Source organism: Oenanthe melanoleuca, chromosome 2 (genome assembly GCF_029582105.1).
Source record: "Oenanthe melanoleuca isolate GR-GAL-2019-014 chromosome 2, OMel1.0, whole genome shotgun sequence".
NCBI classification, from domain to species: Eukaryota; Metazoa; Chordata; class Aves; order Passeriformes; family Muscicapidae; genus Oenanthe; species Oenanthe melanoleuca.
Window position 1 is genome coordinate 130,414,279 of NC_079335.1, and position 20,987 is coordinate 130,435,265.

At 39.5% G+C, this 20,987-nt stretch overlaps 1 protein-coding gene across 1 annotated transcript in view; it reads right to left on the reverse strand.

The window, feature by feature from the left end:
• Window positions 1-20,987, reverse strand: part of NEBL (nebulette) — a 244,932-nt gene that overhangs the window by 186,893 nt on the left and 37,052 nt on the right. The window lies entirely within an intron of this gene.

Genomic DNA, 20,987 nt, shown 5'->3' on the forward strand with positions numbered 1-20,987 from the left:
AGAGCTAAGGCATCTGTGGAGCACTGCAGTGGTCAACAAGAGCAAAGAAAGAAAGACCTCAGCACACCACAGCCCAAGTTTGCTGAGAATGTTATTCAAGTGAAAAGTAAAATATCTGAATGACAGCTGCCCACACTGAAGACTCAATGGACATCCCCAGGTTCACTGAAATCTAAATGGTGAAAGGCTATGGTGGAGTCCAAAATAAGTACCTGAAAAAACAATTTTCACAAGATAGACATTCTATGGAGTAAAAGACATCCAAGGGGGGAAAAAAAAGAAAGTTTGAGGGCATACTGAATTAATCCAGTTTTGTCGAAGTTCTTAAAAATACACAAGTTGTGCATTGCTCACTAGTGAGAAACTAAATGTTCCATTTTGATGAGAAGTTGGATATAATACAAAGATTAGGTATAGGGATTACTGTCAGCAGAGCTGTTTAATTTCTGCTTTAGTAAGAAATAAAATGGAACATAGCCATTTTTGCTGTTCAGAATTTAAAATATATACCTTCCCTATGCAAATACTTTTTTGTCTTTTAGCCTCCCTTTTTTTTTCCCCCAAAGGCTTTTAATATGCCTGTTAATGTCTTCTTGTGTCTTTTAAGGTTCTTGAATTTTTAATAAATTGGGCTGATACTTAGAGCTCAATCTCTGGGAGTTTCTGGCTCAGACACATGGCTCCCTATCAGTAATAAAAGATGGATGAGGTCCTGCCCTGAAAATCCAGTTGATCCACTAGCCTAAAAGCACAGGAGCTAGAGCTGTGGCAAAAAACATTTCTTCAAGTTTCCAGCAATGTTTCCAAGCACTTAAACTTTTACATCTGTACTAGCAAATTAAAAATATCCAGCAACACTCTCTGGTAGTGAGGCTGATTGCCCTAAAGCAGCTCACATACTGCTGGCTCAGCTCTGTCCAAAACAGAGTTACAATGTCCAAAGTGCCTGAGTAGAGCAGAAGTTGGCTTGTGTGTGAACAGAGCCATACCTAGGAACTGGCTGGGAGAGAGGACTAGCACAGGCTAAAGTTGTTGTGCCTTTCAGCATTTCAGCAATTTAACCTTGAGTTTCATGCATGTCTCTGATTTGCTAAAACAGATGAAATGAAGAAGTTGGAGTTCCTATACCACTGGACTCCCACACTTTGTGCTCTCCAGGAAGAAACTTCAACAACTTCTGCTACACTATTTTAATAATATGCAATTTTCTGTGCAGTTTTCCAAACCTTCTTGCATTTTTGTTTTAAATCACAGAACCACAAAAGAGTTGAGGCTAGAAGAGACCTCTGGAAATTGCCAAAGCACAGACAGCTAGGGCAGGCTGCTTGTGACCATGCCCAGTCCCCTTCTGAGTATCTCCAAGGACAGACCCACTCTGGGCAACCTGTGTCAAGTGTTTAATCACCCTCACATTGGAAAGTCAACCTCAAGTTCATCTGTGTGGCCCTTTGCTTCACTCCAGTATGTCTCAGCACTCCACTCCAGATCCCCACCAGGGCTGAGCAGAGATAAAGATCACTTTGCTTGACTTGCCCTATTTGACTCTATTTTTCTAGTAGTGGATTAAATGAGAAAGAAAAAGACACATATATTTATTATTCAAACACTCAAATTTTGTTATGGTCATTAGTTTCTTTTCACTACTATTTACCTTAAAGGCAAATTGCCTGCTACTGAGACCTTTCATACACAGATCAGGTAGCTTTTTTCTCCCCAAAGCCAAAAATTGCTAAGTAAGGAAAGAACAGCTGTAAACATTCATAATCAAAGTAAAACCAAAGTAGGGTGAAGGCAAAGTCTTTCCAGTGGCCAGGGAAACAGGACTCACTGTCTCAGTGTACTTCACTTGTCCCTTCTTTCTTCTGTTACTGACCTATTCTAAAATCTCTACCCCTAAAATTCTGCCTATTGGTTCTTGGCTGAAAGTGTTGGGAAGGAAGCAGCAAATGAACAAGGAATTTCACACGCCAGAAGAGGGTTCTGTTTCCAATAATAATTCTTGCACAAAGGGCCTTCAGTGTACAGTTCTCCCTGTGTGGTGCTGAATACAATGATAGCCTTGCATATGTCCCACCAGAGGTGACTCCACCACCAGCCTGACAACAGTTGGAGCCTGAAAGAGACACACCATGGTGACATACTGATTGCTACTAGAGAAGGCTCAACCATCTGCCTCCTGCTATGACAATGCAAGCTGCAGTTTAAAAGAGCCTTGTTAAGTTAGATAGCCTTAAGCCTCTCTCTGCTCACGCCCTGTGTGGGCAGCTCCCTTACATAGGAGGATGCAGGGGCTGCATCAACAGGAACACAGCAGACCAAGGATCAGTTATCCCCCTCTGTCTAGCACTCATTAAACCACATCTACAGTCCTGCATCCAGCACTGGCCTTGCAATATCAGAAAGATTAATAAACCAGAGATCAGTGAGGGCTACTGAGATGGTCAGCTGGCTGAAGTCTTGTCCCATGAGAACAGGTGAAGGAACCATGGCTTGTTCAGCCTGGGGAAGAGGCTTTGAAGCAACCCAACAGCAACCTTCCAACACTTGCAAAGAGCTGGAAAAGAAATAAAGAAAGATTAATTCTGCAAGGAGTATCAAATATAGGGAGCCAGGCTTTTCACAGTGGTGCCTTGTGGTAACACAATGAGCATAAATTGAAAAAAGTGTTCAGGCTTGATATAAGAAGAAACTCTTCCACCATAAGGACAGTGAACTAGTGGAAAAGATCACCTAAAGAAGTTATGCAGGCTCCAATGCTGGATTTTTCCAAGATTTGAATGGTCACAGCTGACTCTCTTTTGAGCAGGACCTCCTGAGGTTCCTTTAGTCTGAATTATCATATGATCCTAAGATAGCAGCCACTCATATTTGTAAGGCTCTGTAGAGACACCTTTGACCTGGTGAGCTCTTACATTGAGGATATGGGGGTCCATGCCCAGCAGAACTTTAGATACTTGGTAAAATCTGAGTCTCATTTCCTTCTTGAACTATATGATGATAGTGCAGCTGCTTGCACTGTACCTCAGCACACTAGAAAAGGAAATAGGTATCAGAATAGGAAATGTTCTGTGCCAGTGCATCAGCCCTCAGCTGGGTTTTCCCTGAGTTTCATTATAGTCAGAGAGACATGCCACAGCCAGACTGAGCACAAGGAAATGGGTGCAGAAGTAAGGAAATGCCAACACCTCAGCTGTCTTGACATGAAGTAAGCAGTGATAATTTATCCAGATATGTATTTATACATGTATCACATGAATAAGCATGTGCCTCAAACCTCATGGATAAAGTCAAGTTGAACGAAATAGAATTGGTAAAATGAAAAACAAGTTCAGTAAATATGCTACAGAGCACTCCTGCCTCATGCTCCTGTTCAGCAGGAATCTTGTGAGTGCATAGAAATGGGCCAAAAAAAAAAAAATTTAAAAAATTAAAAAAAAAAACAGATTGAGCACAAAATATGGAATATAGGAAAAAATTACAATATCCTTTACAAGCTAATGGCCATTTTTTCTGTTTTCCCAGGCTATAGTAACTCAGTGTTTTCACATGTCACTGTTGCCCTTATACTGAATAACCCACATCATCCTTGTCCATAGCACATTTCCTCCTACATTGCTGCTGTCTTAAACACATGCACACATCTACTACAAAACACTCCACTGAGACCCCCATCAGTCCAAAAGCACTCAAGCCACAGTTGCCTTTGGAGGAAGCAAAGGTTACCCAGGCTAAGCAGCAGCTTGATGCAGGGGCTGTCACTGGAACAGAAAGACAGCCAACAATTGGGTCAGCACATGAAAGTGGACTGTCTGCTGCCTGTGACCACAGCACAGCTCCAAACAGTCTGAGAAACACTTCAGTGGGAATGCAGCATTGATTCCCATCCATGGCTTTCTATTCTGCTAACAGGACTTGGCTTAAGGTTGGGAAAGCCTGTTGAGGCTTTTCACTGCAGTCCCACTTGCAGATTATGACCAAAGAAAAAACCTCATTATACCAAAGGTATATAAAACATCAGGTGTTTGTACAGCACCTTATTTATGCTCTGTAACAACCCCAAAGTGCAAGCAAAAGGCAAAGTATTAGAAATGTGCAATAATTCAAAGACTAAAAGGGTGACCAGTTAAAACAATTAGTCTTTCAACTGAAAGACTTCTTCAGTTATACTCTGCTTTGAATGTGGATCACAGGCCTCTTAAGATTAAGAAAAAAATTTTGTAACTTTGTTTTTTTTGACTTCTGCTAAAAACAAACTGATGCAGCAGAAATTTTTAAAAACCTAACCAATTCCAATTGTTAAACCTGTATATGCAGCCAGAACAGCAAATGCCACATTATCTCCTGTCTTTGGTCAATTTTGTAACTTTGGCTTCCACCAATTACTTTTCTATTTATTTTTCCAGTGAGTCTGAGAACACGGCCCAGTTAATAGAAACAACACAAGAGATACACACTCTTGCCAAATGTGACCTAATCCATATTAGCCTTAGGTACAGGGTTTGAGTTAAAGCAGATTTGTGCTTTCCATTTTCTTTCATTTGAGTTGATCAGTTCAATTTGATCTTTGTCTGCTTTTAAAAAGACAGATTTCACTTAGATTAGAAAACTAACCTTTCCCTGAGAGGCAGAACCATCTGAATTGAGAGCATGCAAGGAGATACTGATGGGGAAAAGGCAGCACTGTGACAAAGTACTCAGTTGTATCTCAGGAAAAAAAGAGAGATAGGCTGGAGAAAAGGAATGTCTCAAAAATGTTTCATAAGAGGGGTGGAAGAGGAACTGGAGAATAAGGCATAAACTGTTTTGTTTCCTGCCATTATGTTATTAGCAGACAGTGACAGAAAGAGAGAAAATGGATCAACCATGCTAGATGAAATTCCACATTGCTATCTCTGTCCCAAAGAAAAGAGGGCAGAATGGTCTTTTAGAAGCATAGCATGAAATGTACTCACAGTACAAGCAGGTCTCTCATGCTTTCTATCATACAGTCTGTCCTGAAATGTCAAAAGATCTGAACATGACTATCTATCTCTGTCATTAGGAAAGAGAATACACTCACAGATCAATGGGAGCCACTCCCTGATTTATGAATCTCATATCCCTCCTAATTCTTCTCATAAACATAATGAATCCATATGGTGTCCAAGTGCTACAGTCTGTATTTGATTTAACTTAAAGATATTTCAAACAAACACAACCAGACCCAAGATGTTTCTATGCAATTGAGGAGTTACCCACTGACTCCTTAGCTGAGCCCCAGGAATGTAGAATGTCCTTTATAATTCAAGTGCATTAAATCAGATGTAAAGAACTTCCCATTTAGAAGATAAGGTAGAAACAATAGGCTTTTTATTAAAAGATTCTCAAAAAAATCATGTGTAGAATTGCAAACTTGCTCTATCTGCACTTTTTTTGTGATGTATACCCTAAGCAAGGTCACTGTTCCCTGCTCTGTAAAGGCTTTGCTACCATTTTTAATTGTCTTTTTTTTAACCACAGCTCAGAGTTCTGGATAAAGAGCCTGATATCTGCAGATAGGCAACAGTAAACCTGAAAAGTCAGCAGCAGGGTAAGGAAACTTTACCAATAGCACACAGTGTCACCATAGAAATCTGTAACAAAAAAGTGGGGAAAAAAATAAAGAAAAAAAAAAAAAAAATTAAAAAAAAAGGCAAGGGCAGCCAAGCCAAGAAGTTAAAATACAGACACACACACAGTTTCACAAATATGAAGTGACAGAAGCAAAAAGATAGAAAAGAGAAAATTAGTGAGGGGAAAAGGCAGATGAAATTAAAAAGTGATGCTTTATTGCAGTTTGGGGAAAATGACTCAGCATTCTGTGGGCCTACCATCCAGAGCCTGCAAATTCTTTTCAATCTCTCAAGATATTGATTAGGTTAGAAATCACAAATACAGGAACTGCATAGCAGGGTAAATTACTCCCTCACAACTGCATCAGAAAGATTTGCAGGGAAGGAAACATGGAGGAGGGCACAGTCATCTTTAACAAACAGAAGCACTGAAGCAGGAGCTAGAAGAAAATGTGTCAATGTCAGCACGACTGTTGGAAAGAGAAAAGTGTAATAAGGAAAATTGTCACAAGCTGATCTTCAGACAATAACAGTAGGAGTCAGAATATGGACTATGGCTATTGACTAGTAATCAATCTATTGGACAGCAGCTACACAGAAAGACAGGAAATTAATATTCAGTGGGGGTTTGGTTTGGTTGGGGGGACAGGGTGGGTGGTGGTTGTTTTTGTACTTTTAGACTGATGATGAATGATTATCCTCTCTAAGAGGTGTGAAGCCAATTGCAATACAGTGATGTTCTGCCCCCACAGTAAATAGTAGCTGTCAGTTTGTTGCTGAGCTGAAGCTCAGGCTCTCCCCTCTCCAGAGGATCATATGATGGGTTTGCTGCCCATAATGGGTACAGTCTACTGCCCAGACATCACTATATGGAAAAAATCTCTAACACTTTTTAAGGTCAATGGAAAGAAACAACTCACATTGTTACAGCCAACAACTGCACAAAATTTTGCTGACAGATCCCCAGTGCTGATATCTAAACCAATCACCAATAGCTGTGCTTGAATAAGGACCATCTTAAAGCATATGTACTGCTTATGCTTTCTTCAGTGAAAGCTTAATGGGCTTTGCTGATGGGATCTGTGATAAATCCATCCACTCAAGGGACTATCTGCAACCTCAGTCAAAAAGACAGCATCCTGGCCAGCCTGGAAGTTGGCATGCTGCCTACTGCTTGTGAACCATGGCAAAATTACAGATGGGGCATAAACTAAAATGAACAGACCTGAACACATTACACAAACACCTCAGTAAAAACCTACAGCTCTGTGTTAGTAAAATGCTGCCAGTACATACTTTGATTTTGGAGACAGACTCCATCTGTAATACAGCCTCAAGAATGTATGCTCCACCCAAAAACATCACATGGATTTCAAAAACTTCTTTCTGATTTCACTATCAAATTTGCCTAAGGCATAACAATATACAAGTGTTGAGGAAATTATGGTTAACACAGAATTTGTTTCACCCAAAGGTGTTCCTCATCTTCAAAGCACACAGGTATGTGAGAATTCTTTATGATGTTTTATGTTTTGTTTCCCTCTTTGTGATCTCTAACCAAAAATCTGACACTGGGTCAAGTTTCAGCTGAACAATTTTCGAGAACAGTTTTACTTGGGCTATATAACCTTTCTGCCAAGAGTTTCCAAGACTCACCCAAGTGCATCTCCTGGCCAGTACATCACTAATGGTACAGTAAGTACCAGTATCAGTGTCCTAAAACAGGAGTGGACAGGTGAGTTGTAAGGTGACAAAAATCAGACTATCCTCCAAAAAGGAAATATCAGACTGCAATCAGTTTGTCACAATCAGCATGGAATTTAAATTAGCAATCTCATTTCAGTAACCAACAAGGCTACCTCAACACATCAGTGAGAGAGATGGGCACCTCTAAATGGTGACCCATTGCATTCTCTAAGAGCTAAGATCCTACTCTGTATAAAAGGTAGATTCAGCAGAAAAATAAAGCCAGAACCCATCACCACTCCTTCCATGAAACATTCTGGAAGGAAGTGGCTCACACCAGTCAATGCATACCACTCAGCTTTTTGGGAACTTTCCAGAAGATAGCACTATTTCTGAGAATCCTATTTAATGCCAAAACACTGCAAAGTACTATTCAGTTTCCTCTTCCACATAAATGATGGTCATCAGGCCACCATTTATCCTATCCAGTCTCTCTGCACATACCTTTTCCCACTTTGAAGCCTTGAACTGAAAGCACTGACATTTAGGTAATGAGATAATCTTCATAACCATTGAGAGCAGAGTAAGTAACTACACTGCAGAAAGAAACCCAAAGCTCTTCTCACCCTGAATTTCACTAAATGGCTGAAGACAATTAAAAGTAAGTTGAGAAAGAAGAGAATATAGATTATTGAAGTACAGCAGATAGAGGAGTTTTCCCCAGTTTCCCCTCAGCCTACTCAAGATTCCTCTATTCCTAGGCACCAATGATATTTATATTTCACTTGTGAAAAATACACTAAACACTAAAAAAATATTTATATCTCCAGTTCACCCAGTAATTTTTGTTCAAGTGGGATAGTGAACTTTAGAGTATTGCTGTTTAGTGGAAGTTAAAGAAAATACATTAAGAAGTAAGAATTTTCTTTTTATAGCTGTTGACAGTCTAGCTGCAAAGTTATAACACACAGAGTAAGTGGAAATATTACTGTTATTAGGAGCCATGGTATTTTAACATTGACTAATCTTGGTTACATTAAATTCTAATGTGTTCTACAAACTTTTCATAACAAAGATGCCTCAAATCAAGAAGGCCCAAAAAGGCACTAAAGGGAGCACACCTTCCCAGAAACAGCTATTAGGCAGCTACAGAAAGACACTTGATTTCAATTCATGGGGTTTGGTGCAACAATTACCTCAGAGTTCATGTATTATTAATAAAAATACTTGCAAGGTGGTATAAAACTGAGTTTGTTAGCTAAGATTTCTACATCAGGGAGAAAAAACAAACAAGGTTCTTGCTGCAACAAACTATTCCTGACCTTCAGCAAAAACAGGGGAAGGAGTTCAGGTCGATAGCAATCAGTACAGGCAGTCCTGGGGAGCCCAGCAGTTACTGAACCTGAATGAGATATTAATGAGTCCTGACACTCCTTCCTAGGCAATAATCACTGGATCTTATCACCTATGCTTGCTTTTTAGCAGAGAATGTTGCTGCACAATATTATTTTGGCTTCAAATTGAATGCAATACAGCATATGTTGCCTGATTTGGAAAAATCTATACACTTTCTGCACTTGGGAAAATGACAGCCTTCATCACAAGAAAGCAAAGGCCTAGGGTACATGTAACATATTTGTTTCCTCTCTTGTATGAAGGAATTCTGGTTTAAGAAAATAGGAACTTTAGAACTCTCTATTTATCCAGATGGTTTTTATAAATCAAAATACTAATCAATGTTTTATCTTGTGTCACATTTCTGGCAAAATTTTTCCAAATATTTATTTTTTATACGAAATATAAGTGTCAATAAAGCTATTTAAAAAAAAAAAAAAAAAAAAAAACTACAAAGAAACTTTTCAGGACAATGATTACTTCCTTTAAAGAAAAGTAGGGAGGTCGTATCATGCATTTCATGCAGTATCTTACAGTTTTTTGAATCACTTCAGTTAATTTCCATGTGCTATTCTCTGATAAACCCTTTTTTCACTTGACTGCAAGTCTGATAAAATGAGAAACAGGGACAGAACAGTTTCTCTTACATTCCTAGAGTCAGATCACAGAGAAGAGATTTTTCTTAATAATATTTTACTCTTATTCCAATATATAGAATAGCTGTGAAGTCTCAGCTGCTGAGGTATTGAAAAGTCTTACTGTAACATGCTTGAAATTTAAAACTAACTGAAATTCATCTATTTGTAGGTTCATAGTACCTGCACAAACACCACACACTTTATAATAAAAGCTTTCACACTGGCAAAATTTCTGGTTTAGCACAGATTGTTTGATGGTCACTACAATTTCAATTTCATTTTTATGGCTGAAGTCTAGACTTTTTTAATTGGTTTCTCTAGTTGAAAATGCATTACTATATCCACAGAATTTCTCTAGTTCTTTCTATTTTTCACAACCTCTGTGAAGTTGTCCATCATGTTCTAGCTGTGGAAGAGCTCTTGGGAATATTTTTCTAGTCTGTTTTTGAGAAAATCTTAGGAGAGTGCCATCTAGAATGGTAGAACATTTCCCAAAGATTTTGAATCACAATCAACAACAAGCAATCAAATCATCCTTGATGCTGCTGACTTCTGTTTGCCTAGAGTTTGTGATGTCTGATTTTGCTTTTGGAACCATCACCTAGGCTGTTGGGTTTTTCCTTCCTCTCTAAACACACTACTGAAGTTCCATCCAGGACTTTCTCCCCAGGCAGCAGCCACTTCCTTGTGGCAAATTCAATCTCATGGCAATTCTCCATCTTTGGCCCTTTTTCCTCCCTCTCTCTCCACAATTTACACAAGCAAATTTCTATTCTCCCCAAAACTTCCAGCTGTGACTTTGTGGTCATGATCTAATCTTTCAGGGAGTGGTCAGAGGTCCCTAAACCACAGATGTCTTTTGAAAGACAGGGGGAAAAATACTGTTCTGCTACTAAAAGCATAGTAAAAAGACAAACTTTAAAAATAAGAAAATAGAAGATCTTCTGCTCAGTAAATTACAGCATATGACCTATTTTTCATGCTCTTAATATCTCAATGATTTGGAAGGGGAGGAAGCTGACAGGAGAAAAAGAGGTGGCATAAAATCTGTACCTGCAAGTCATTATTTGGACCCAAGCTAACGAAAAGCCCATTTTAAGTGTGTCAGAAGCCAGTCAAGGTGTTTGCTGCTGTGTGCATGTGTGGCCTCCTAAGGAATTAGCAAAAGTACACTTTTGGAAGGAGCATGGAGCAGGATGCTCAGTTACTGTAATTCCTCCTGTAAACAGGGTGTTCTCAACTAAAATCTCTCTCCAATATAACTTGAATTCAGTGTTCCTCCACACCAATCACTGTCTTAATTGTCTTACTTCCCTTTACCACATTGGGAGGGAGGGAGGGAGCAAGGAAGGAAGGAAGGAAGGAAGAAGTTAAATTTCCCCTTTTGCATCAGGTTATCTGTAGTGCAGTAAAATATAAAAGAGAAGTTTGAAAATTTAAAAGCTGCAAGGGAGAGAGATCATTAAAAATACTGTCTAGACAGTCTTTTTAATTCTTAGCAAAGCACAGCTTCTTTTCAAAAGGATTATATTGTAAATCTGACTTTGATAAGCAGTATAGTCACTGACTATAGACAACATCCTGAAACAAGGGCTTAGAATAAAGCTCAAGACACTGCCTGGTTCATCTCTTGCTTCAGAACAACCACCCAGCCTGTTTCTGACAAACAGATCTTCTTCAAATTCTGCAGTCATTGAGACTCCATGGCATCCCCCACCAGCACTACCCCTGACAACCTGTCCCCTGTGCAGCTGTAGCAAGGGTGAGATGAGAAAGCATTCCTTAAACTGTGAGGACTAAAGGATGGAATGGAAATTCTGAGGTTGTTCTGCACCTGAACACAGGGTTCCCAACTGTGGCCTCTCTGATGTGACCTGGATAGCAGGATACAGTGTCTAAGAGATGGCAGGAGGAGCGAGAGGGCAGAATGAATGAATGGCACCTTGAGCTCCAGCTCCAGGAAAGGTGTGAAGGGATGGGAGAGAAGGCCAGGCTGTGGGATAGGACAATCACATGGATGAGAGCAGACTGCTCTCATTGCCACAGTCCCTGCAAGACAGGTTCTTGCTGTTGTGAGACTTCACAGCCAGCTGGAGAGTAAGGAGCAAAATGCAGGAGGGGACTGCTCTTTGTAGTCTTCACTGAAATTCTACTGCACAGGGGTTTCTGTGCTTCTGGAGACAATATTCTGACATTAAATACTGTTGTTGTGCTCAAAAATGTTCATTTCCCACAAGACTTCAGGCTATAGTACAGTAACTTATGATGCCCCAAATCATTACCACTTCTAAACTCAAAAACTGCAAGAGTAAGAGTTGGCCATGAGAATCACCAATGCCAACACTCAGTGCTTCAAACAGCAAGGATAAACTGGAGTACAATGTAATGCTCTACAATCCAACAGATAATACATGTGGCATTAAATCCTGGCATCAGTTTAACCCTTACAATTTAAAACTTTCCATAGGCTCAAAATACTCTGAGAATTTAACACAGCATGCAAAAATTACAAAAACTTTAATTGAAAAAAAAATCAATACTCTGGTTTGACCTATCTGTCCACTCTCAGTCATTTTAATGAATTTCATTGGTCTTCATGGTTCACAAAAGACAAGACCACATTTTGCCATCAAAGGCAAGTATTATGCATAACTTCTTTAGTTTTTTGGTTTTTTTAATAAAGGTAGGCTCTTATTCAATTCAAGTATCATTATCTCACTTTCTTATAGGAAACAGCAGGGCAGTGCCTGGGCAGCTGGCAGGATCCTGGCCTTAGGAACCCATTTCTTAAAGCTCATTCTAGTGTACTGTATCAAAGGTAAATTCTGATACCAGGGGCTAGGGCAGCATCAAATACCAAATTATGCTTTCAGGATTTTAAGACTGAAGTTCCTAAATCCAGAACACCTGAGAATTTATGTTAAATAAAATCATCTCCAAGATTACTGCTGTTCTAAAAGATCTGAGCACTCCTGGGATTTCTCATACCAATGGTGTGACTTCATGTCACATTTCTAGGAGTCTTCTGCCCTTGCAGGAAGAATTGTGGTTTCACTGGGTGTCTAAAACCTGCAACACAACAGAACAGTTGCACAGCACAAGGGAATTCCTCTTACTCCACAAAATATATTTCATTACTATGAAATGTACCACCCAAGTGGATCTCATTGGTCCTGTTCTTTCAAAATACACACCAATTTCCCAGGCAGCACTGTAAATAGTTTCCCTGTAAAAAGACTGACTTTGGTCTAACAGACAGCTTCCACCTTAACAAATTGGAAAAACTCCATGTTGCACATACAATGCACTTTTACCAACACTTTTCACAGATACTTTAAAAGCTTTGTGCAGGGAGTAGGAGATTTGAAATTCATTTCCAGAAAGTATTAAATCAGTTCTGGTCCTTTCTTAAATTTAATTGCCAATGCTAACTCTGTACCCTTTTTGTAAAGCACTAAAAATTAACTTTCATGACTCACAAAAACCTGTGATAATAAAAGAAAAATCTGTACATCTTTATCCTATTTTCTACTGGTTTAAGTTATGCATTATCAGTATTATTCTATCATATCTGCAGCAACCAAGCCCCTTTATAATACAAATTAACTTCACTTTTTCTTAAGTTTGATTCACTAAATTAGATAAATGAATGCAGCACATACAAGAATAATCAATTTTGATTGAAAATTTTGTTCTAGTTTAACTAAATAATAGCAAAACCTAATAAAAATAACTCAATATTGGAACAATAATAGAGGGTACTGTAGTTCAGAGATATCTATCAACTCCAGCACCACTACCTCTCTTACAACACATAAAAAATAATAGAAAAATAATTTAGCAATCCCTCTGAACTTGAATTACACATTATGCAATAGCTGAAGCTTCAAACTACCAAGAAAAGCCAACAGGTTGTATAATTTAATATTTTATCCAACAAGACACCATCCCATACTTAGATAAGAAATGTGCCACTTCTTCCAAGTTTCCTCCCCTCATTGTGCAGTTAAAATTAGTTTCTTCTAAGCATCCACCAGATATTTTATCACAGATCTCAATCACAACTTCTATTTCTCATGCAAAAATTATTTGCATTGCCTGCACACAAGAATATTATGTCAAAGGGCAAATATCCCCCAGTCCATCATATCCTTCCCTGCAAAGTGTTACTCTGTAGGAGGAGCTAATATACCCAGAAGAGTGTTGCAGCAATGGCTAAAATAATATTTGTTTGTACTATATTCCTTGTATTCACTACAAACTTCTTCAGTTAAAAATTGTTTCAACTATTTATCAATCCACTGGTAACCTCAATGCAACTATCCTTGCTAGATTACCTCTTTAGTCACATATCCATTTATCCTGCACTTACTGGCCATAACAGCTGCCCATGATAACCTTAAGTGCAGAGAGGGATCCTGTTGCTATAGAGGCAACAGAAATTTGTGGGCACTGCAGTGAAAATGCACTACCCAACCTAAATTTAGAAAAGTCAGGCAAAGCTTCATCATCTCAGCCCTTTGCAACACACCACATTAGTCCTGAAACAAAACCTGGTGAGTAATTAAGCCCCTTTGATTCAGCCACCTCCCATTCTCCACTGTTCTTTGGTGAACAGCCTTTCCTAACTCCAAAACTTAAAAGCCAAAGCCAAAGCTAATGATTAACATGCTGATTAAATGAATGCTTCACTCCACCAAGTTATAGGGTGCTGCAATGTTTTTTCTTTTCTTTCAACAACTATCAAGAATATTTATTCTTCCGTTGAATAACATTCACTAAGTACTTCATCAAACAAAGCCAACAACATTACACACAGCCCATTAATTTTCACTTTGGTCTAACACCAAAACCAGTTAAAATACCTCACTATCTTTCATTCTGCAAGTAATACATTAACGTGCACCTCCCTTCCCCAACCCAAACAGTACTTCATACATACTTTGCACTGCTCCTTGGTAAAATCTGTTACAAAAGACACATCACCATTCTCCCCAAAAAGAGAACAAATTAACCAAAGAAACTCCCTTGAAATCTCAGAAATTATGTGGCAGCATCTCCTATTATAGCCTGAATTTTACCAATCATCAGCAACTAAGGAAAAGAATACACAAATATATTTCAGAAGACAGTTTTGAGATGAAGTTTTTTATTGTAAAAATTATAACCAAAGGAAAATTTTCAATGAAAAAAGTTTAATAGAAAAGCAGCATTGAAATGTGACCAAAAACAAGTAGAGGACAGCTGATATTTGGGGTGCTGGAGATGCAACTTTGGAAGTTAATAATGCATACAGGTATCCTGATGAGAGGTAGTGAATTCAGGACTTAATTATATGCTTTTATCCAGGTAAACTTTTACCTATTCTCTCCCTCTTCTCTATGTGCCTTTCTGGGAAACTCACACAAACCATTAGCTTAACTCTTACAACAAATCTGGTTGAAAACAAACCAAAACTTAAAAGTTGCTGAGGAATGATCAGACACACAGTATGTGCTCAGCATAAGGAGGAAAGCAGACTGGCACCACATTGCCTGAACAAAGGGAAAGCAGCAGTACAACTTGTGTTGCTGTCAGACACTCTACTGCTTCTCCTTCTCATCCTTTTACCCTCAGATCTAGTTTTAAAGGTGCAAAATTTATTTCTGGGCTAAACAGATGAATGGGGATATAATTCAGTATCCTAAAGTCACCCTAGGACACACCTTTGACAAAAGTCAAAAAAGCATTAGTCATCTTACCAAACACAGCATTCTCATGTCATAACATTCTATCATAACATTCTGTTTGGGGTCCAGAGTAATATCAAAGTCAGTCCTTTAAATTCATTGAACAATTTCCTAGTGTACCCCAAATGTTTTGCAAAAAAAAAAAAAAAAAAAAAAAAAAAAAAAAAGGGAAACCTCCTCAATGCCCAACACTGCAGTCTTTACTATCATGGTTTAAAGTTTTGCTAAAGACTTCTGTGAATGAGGTTTAAAAATTTATTTTCAGATTCCCTTTAATACCTTAAATTCAGAAGCTGTTTTCCACATGATATAAAAGACTCTTCATGATTCACAATCAAACCTGGAACAATATAATGTAATAGTGGAGTGCTACAGGGAGGACTCAGAGCCTCAGCACCTGCTACAGGCCAAGAAATGCAGTTTTCCTAAAATCCTGCCTGCAGCAGTCTTTACAGTTTGCAGAAAAGTCCTTCACAGTACCTGCCAGTGTTCTGCTTTCTGCACAAACACATCTGATTAGGAAGTTCTCCTAAGTAGGTCTTGTTGCTGGTTTCAGAGGACAGCTCAAGGAGGAAAACAAAAATCACTATATTTACTATGATGGCAATGCAATATAAAGGTGAAATCGTTCAACACCTATGAAGAAGACTAGATTTTAAAATATCTATTATATAGAGAAATATTTTATACACACTTAGGTATATTTACGACAGTTTTAGCATAACTTGTCAAATAGTCAAGAATGTCTTTTACATTCAAATGGTGGTTTCATCTATACATCTTGCTGGTGGGATATCCTTCATTTTGTAACAGGCTTAAATGGAAATTACGGTAAACTGTTCACTTTGGTGCTCAAAAAACAGACTCAACAAACAATAGCTTCCAATGGTTCTTTTTCTTATAATCCACTCTCCTCTTTCATAGCATATTAATTTTTTCCTAGACAGCTAATACACTAACTATTCTTTCCCTAGGAGCTGCTCTGAAGGGGAAAGAAATTATTTTTGTAGCTCTTTGACAAGATAGTTGATTGTTGTGGCATGTTTACTCCCAACATGAACTCCAAAATGTCATATTGTGCCTCATTCAGCCTTGCTTGTTTAACACCATGCCAACATAACAACTTGCATGCTTTCAGCAAACAGTTGTATTTCTCATGGCATCCCTGCATGTTCACAGACAACAATATTTTGTTATTATGATTTTGTTCTGCTTTGATTAATACATGCTTGATTACATGTCATCAAGAAGTTACATTAAAGTGATAGGACTTAAGAGATTTAGAGACACATTGTTCTGTGTTTAGGATTGTTCTGTGTTCTGTGCTGGAACCAGATGGGCCATCTCTCTGTTAAGGGCAAAAGTTTTTTAGCTCATGAACTGGCAGAAGTTATTGAGAGGGCTTTAAACTAGGTTTGAAGGGGGAAGGGGTGCAGCTGGGCTGTCTGGAAGCAGACCCAGGGGTCTGAGTTAGGGGTGAAATCAGTAGCCCAGTACACCAGTGCACAGCATGGGTAATAAATGAGGAGCTGGAGGCCAGGGAGCAACAGCAGAGCTGTGGTGTAGTCACCATCACAGACACCTGGTGGGATGACACACAGCTGGAGCACTGCACTGGATGGCTACAAGCTCTTCACAAGAGACAGCAAAGGGAGAAGAGGTGGAGGGGTGGCCCTTTATATTAGGGAGGCTTTTGATGCCCTGGATATTGAAACTAATGACAATGAAGTTGAGTCCTGTGGGTCAGAATTAAGGGGAAGCCCAGCAAGGCTGACATCCTGCTGGGAGTCTGTTATCATCCACCCAAACAGGAAAAGGATGGACTACTTGCTCTATAAGCAGCTAGAGAATGTTTCAGGATCATCAGCCCTTGTCCTTGCAGGTGACTTTAACCCATCAGACATCTGCTGGGAACTTAGTACAGCTGGAAAAAGGCAGTCCAGGAACTTTTTTAGAGAGTGTACAGAGGGCAACTTTTTGATGCAGCTGGTGGGTGAGCCCACCAGGAGAAGGACTATATTAGATCTGTTATTTGTAAATAGAGATGGGCTGGTGGGAGATGTGGTGGTTGGAGGCCACTTGGGGCACAGTGATCATGAAATTATAGAGTTCTCAATATTTGGTGAAATCAGGAGGAACATCAAAAAGAGTTTTATACTGGACTTCCTGAGGGCAGACTTTGTCCTACTCAGGAGATTTATTCAGAGAGTTCCTTGGGGAGCAGCCCTTACAAACAAAGGAGTTTAAGAAAGGTGCATGTGCTTCAAAACAGAGATCTTGAGGGCACAGGAACAAACTGTCCCTGTGTGCTGAAAGATGAGTCAACGAGGCAAACGTCCAGCCTGGATGGGCAAGGAGGTTTTGGATGAACTTAGGGATAAAAAGAGGATGTGTCATCTTTGGAAGGAGGGAGTGGGATGAAGTTTAACAAGTCCAAGTGCCAAGTCCTGCATTTTGGCCACAATAACCCCCTGCAGTGCTATAGACTGGGGACAGAGTGGCTGGACAGTGCCCAGGCAGAAGGGGACCGGGGGTGCTGGTCAGCAGCCACTGACCATGAGCAGCAGTGTCCCTGGTGGCCAGGAAGGCCAATGGCCCCTGGCCTGTGTCAGGAACAGTGTGGCCAGCAGGAGCAGGGGTCACACCTTGAGTGCTGTGTCCAGTTCTGGCCCCTCGGTTTAGGAAGGACCTTGAGACGCTCGAGTGTGTCCAGAGGAGGGAACAAGGCTGGTGAGGGGCTGGAACACAAACCCTGTGAGGAACTGGGGGTGCTCAGCCTGGAGAAAAGGAGACTCAGGGGTGACCTCATCACTCTCTGCAACCTCCTGAAAGGTGGCTGTGGTCAGGTGGGGTTGGTCTCTTTCTCCAGGCAGAATGAGAGGACACAGTCTCAAGCTGTGCCAGGGGAGATATAGGCTGGATATTACGAAAAAGTTTTCACAGAAAGAGTGATAAAGCACTGGAATGGTCTGCCTGGGGAGGTGGTGGAGTCACCATCCCTGAATATGTTTAAAAAAGACTGGATGTGGCACTTGGTGCCATGGTCTAGTTGAGGTGTTAGGGCATGGGTTGGACTTGATGATCTTGAAGGTCTCTTCCAACCCTGCGATTCTGTGTTTAGGATTACATTTTTTTTTATTTAGGTTTACACTTTAAAATAAAATTCCTCAACCCTATGTGCAAGATATGCTCTTAGTAACAAAAAAGTTTTAAGCCATTTCTGAAAATACACAAATTTATATATCTAAATTTAAATTGATGGGGGAAGGGGAAATTGTAAATCTCACTTCTGCAAGGACGTTCTCAAGTCTTTTTCATTGTGTAAGATGCAAAATAATCCTTCAAGCATACATGGAAGGCAGTCTTGCCCAGCACAGATACAGAGGCAACCAAGAACAGGGAGACAAAAGCACAGCCCCCAGTCTACTTCCTATGGCCTCAAAACAAATGACACTTTTTCATACCAGTCTTTCTGAATATCATTGACTAAAGCACAAAAACAAAGAATTTAAAATTAGCCACTGTGGAAATTAGCCAGACATGACTGATTTCCCATTAGCTAGGTTTGGAGGACTGTCAATGATCACTGCAAACTCACCACAGGTATTTTTCACATCCAGAACAAATCCTCAAAGCAAAAAAAATAAAAATATGCTGAATTATTTCACTGTTGTTGTAAATATAAGGAATTATGTTTCCTCTCTGAACTCTCCATGTAAAATACATAAATAATTCAATATTTAAGGTTTTTTGGGTTTGCATAGCTGAGATAAGCAGCTGTGACTTTTTCTCAAGGGAAGGGTGGTTCCTTCCCAGCAAAACAATCCAGGTCATCTGTCACTATAATGGCATCAACTCCATGAAGCAGTAATTTATTTTTAAAGACTTACTAATTTAAATTCACTGTACTCTACTTGAAAACTCTAGAAAAAAAATCAGAATTTATTTTTGTGAAAGGCAGATTATACAACTCTCTCACATCTCTAGTTCTGGTTCTGACCCTTCTAGCTAGACTTACTATTTCAGTGACATGCCAGCAACTGATAGCAATATCAAAGAATTCAGCAATTTTGGGATCCTGTAATAATTCAGTAATGAATCAGACTTCTTCTTTCATTCTGCCATTCCTTTTTTTCCTATTAGAGCCTTTCCCCTTCTGCCTTTTCCCTGCAGCTTTCATTCCCACCACAAAGAGCTGTGCCCCAGCAGCCCAGCACAGATGTGCAGCAGCTCATGGCAGGCTGTCCTCCTGCCCAGCCACCCTCTGGCTCCATCCCTCCCTGCTGGGGGATCTCTGCTACTTAGAAGATAGCATGTCTTTTTCATGCTGAAAAAGGTATGAAATGCAGCTCTGAGGATCAGCTTCAAGGCAGCATTCAATTGCAAGCAGAGTGCCATTGATTTCAAACATTTTTTTCCTGCTGCTGGTGCTTCCCATATTTCAACACCTGGACAGTGCAAATCTATTTGCATCTCTGAAAGGAGCAGCCAGAAAGACCAACAATTGTCAATTACTACACTCACACACCACTGGTTTTATGTAAATATGGTTTGGCCATTAAGATATACAGACAAAAAAAATTTCCTGCAGCCATTTATCTCTTATCTGACAGCAGAGTTCAGAGATAGGGTAGGTGTTAAGTCACTGGTTATCAACCATGACTCACTCTGCTAGCACACAGAGCAAACATGTCTTAATGTAAGCAGGTAATCTCCTGTTCAACTCCAGCTACAGCCCATGTGAAAAAGATGAGAAGAAAGGCAGAGAAGAGGTGCATTAAAACTATAATAATTATGTCATCCAACTTGAATCTCATACACAGCATGGTGTAATGCTCAGGGTAAGGCTAAAATTGCTTTACCTCCCTTCATGAGCAAAACTATGGCTGGTGGGTCTAGATGAAAGATCATGGCTTATGGTCTTTGACCAGATATTACCTGTAACTTTATTTCATAAAATTCCTAGCAATATGATTTTCTTTTTGCATTATTACTGCATAAGTCTATACCATATATATATTTAATTCTACAAAAATTATCTAATAGCCTATTCTTTTCCACTAACCCTGCTCTGCAGGGTAGCTACAGCTGTCTGCCACATTTATTTTACCTAGTTCCACTGCAGGGTTAATTACCTTGGGCAGATCTTTGTGCTAACACAGCAGTATTGCTTTTAGTAGTTGAACAAGCTTGTTCAGGGCCTCTTGAGAGCCTCTCTGCACTGTGCCTCAGGGACATACTCTGAGAGCTGTATTCTCATAAGCACCTTGAAGTTGTGCACCAGCTCCTGAGATGAGAACTGACTGCTAACATTCATCTTCTAGGCACTTTTAAGACACTTGCTCTCAGCTTTGTTTTACACAAAATAATAATGATGATAGTTCTTACTTCAGTAAGATGCAAAATCCTTAAACAGCTGATGAGGAATTAGAGCGAGGAAATCTCTGGAAAAGATCAGGCACAACCACTGAATCCCAGAAGCAAGTATAAACTGCAACCAAGTCCTCAAAAATTTCCTAGCACCCCTAACTCCATATAAGTAATACAGGGTGAATGCTGGAAAATAATAAAAAGGAAACCAGATGTTGGATTTACCAAGTTATTAAACAAATTCTTTTTAAAAAAATCCATTCAGAACTGTTTAACATAAAGACAGAACTTTAACTGAGGAAGTACCATATCACAGAGTGCTGGAAACTAGGAATATATGACAAAAATCTCCAGAGTCTTTGTCATATTCAGGCATTCTTTCCTCAGTCTTGCCTAGGGCTACTGTTACAAATAGGATATGCACTACATGGAGTCTGCTTCACCCCATATAGCTGTTTTTATGATCCTTATTCAACATTTTAGTGGAGGCTACCAGGGAAAGAGGAAGCCCAGGTAACAATACAGCCTCTTCTTTACCCCCTGCAAGACTGTAGTGCTCAACTTTTGAAGCAGAGCTT